Here is a 2,185-nt window from a genome sequence, read left to right on the forward strand (position 1 = left end):
CTGCCCTGAGATTGTTCTGGGTATCACACAGCCAACAGGTGAAAGGAATTCAGTTTTAAGTGACTCAGCACATTCATTTGCCAAATATTCTTTGCATGCCTACAGTTTTCAGGCATTCTTTTAGGTACAAGCGATAACACAGTGAGCCGGAATAGAAGATGGTCCTGTGCTCAGGTTGACAGTTGTACCCCACATTCCACTTTGTTTCCTGTGACTTTCTTCCTGACTCCAGTTGGGATTGTCTGAGGAAAACCATGCAGGGAGCATAAACCTATTCCTTTCTCTGCCCCAGACGCAGACCTGTGGGGTTACTCTCAAGGTACCACAATGCACAATGTGATACAGCTATGAACCAGGGGAGGGAAGAGAGGACACTTCCTTAGCTGGGGTTTTCTTCCTCCCCCTGCCTCCTTCCAAACTAAGACGTTAAATGCTCGCCCTGCCTTTAAAGATACATTCTATCCAGTAGCATTGAAACCATCTGTCCCCTTAGTAAAGCGCTGAACCACTTACCAGAATCAAGTACACAAAAAGCTGGCTGAAGAGGTATTGAAGCCCTGCTGAAGATCTTAAACATGTGACCACCTTGATTTCCAAACTGCCACCTGACCCTGTGAACTTGCTTTGCTCTGCTGGTAATCACTGGGTTTTAACAATTAAGAAGGGTTTTTGTTTGTTTGTTTGTTTGTTTGCCCTCTAACGGAACATTGCAGCCCTTAAAGCTTGTATTTCTCAGAGCTTTACTAAGATATCCGAACTTTTCTACTCTGCTGGGTGGCGAGTAATGCCATGGTTTGTTGAGATTATTTCGATTGGCTCTCAATTACTCAGCTTTACTCAGGGGTGAGTCATTTAAAAGATGACAGGCGCTCTCCCCTCCCCCAACCCAGGCCGTGCTGCTTCTGCGGCTCCGTGGCGCCTAGGGCCTCTGTTCCACAGGATGGGGTCTGTTAAAGTTGTCAAGAACAAGGCCTACTTCAAGAGATAGCAAGTGGAATTTAGAAGACGGCGAGAGGGCAAAACTGACTACTATGCTTGGAAACGATTGGTAATCCAAGATAAAAATAAGTACAACACACCCAAATACAGAACGATAGTACGTGTAGCCAATAGAGATATCAGTTGTCAGATTGCTTGTGCCCGTATAGAAGGAGATCTGATAGTCTGTGCAGCTTATGCTCGCGAGCTCCCAAAGTATGGCGTGAAGGTTGGCCGGACAACTTATGCTGCACCATGTTGTACTGGCCTGCTGTTGGCCCGCAGCCTTCTTAATAGGTTTGGTATGGACAAACTTTATGAAGGCCAAGTCGAGGTGGCTGGAGATGAGTACAATGTGGAAAGCATTGATGGTCAACCTGGTGTCTTCACCTGTGACTTGGATGCAGGGCTTCCCAGGACTACTATTGGGGATAAAGTTTTGGCGGCCCTGAAGGGAGCTGTAAATGGAGGCTGGTCTAACCCTCACAGTACCAAAGGGTTCCCTGGTTATGATTCAGAAAGCAAAGAATTCACTGCTGAGGTACACCAAGAGCACATCGTGGGGCAGAAAGTTGCAGATGATACGTGTTAACTGATGGAAGGAGATGAAGACGCTTGCAAAAAACAATTCTCTCAATACATAAAGAACAGCATAACTCCAGACATGATGGAGGAGATGGATAAGAAAGCTCATGCTGCAAGACGAGAGAATCCAGTGAATGAGAAGAAGCCTGAGAAAGAAGTTAAAGAGAAGAGGTGGAACCGTCCAGAAATGTCACTTGCCCAGAAGAAAGATAGGGTGGCTCAGAAGGCGGCAGGCTTCCTTAGAGTTCAGGAAAGGGCTGCTGAGAGTTAATAAACCAAACCACAACTTCTGTGAAGATTTTTCAGATAAAGACAATAATAAACTTGTTGACCAAGTAGGAAAAAATAAATAAATGAATAAAACATTACAGGCAACACTAAATCAGTTTCCCTTCAACCTGGAGCACGACTGGCTATGTCGCTCCTGTGGTATTGGAGCGCCCTCTCGTGGTGACAATAATCGCCTGCAGTCTCGGGCCAGTCCTGGTTTGGCGCCCTGAAACGAGGTCACAGGTCCCTCTCTAAAACTCAAAATAGGGCCACTTTTCACAGTGCCCTTGGAAAATAATTCAAAATTGGATTACCACCATCCAAGGAAGCTCCAAAATAAAAGAAAATTCTC

General features: G+C 45.7%; 1 pseudogene; it reads left to right on the forward strand.

Moving 5' to 3' along the window:
• The first annotated feature begins 925 nt into the window (after positions 1–925).
• LOC132480856 (large ribosomal subunit protein uL18-like) lies at positions 926–1,834 on the forward strand (annotated as a pseudogene).
• Positions 1,835–2,185: the final 351 nt, after the last annotated feature.

Source organism: Mesoplodon densirostris, chromosome 19, assembly GCF_025265405.1.
Source record: "Mesoplodon densirostris isolate mMesDen1 chromosome 19, mMesDen1 primary haplotype, whole genome shotgun sequence".
NCBI lineage: Eukaryota > Metazoa > Chordata > Mammalia > Artiodactyla > Ziphiidae > Mesoplodon > Mesoplodon densirostris.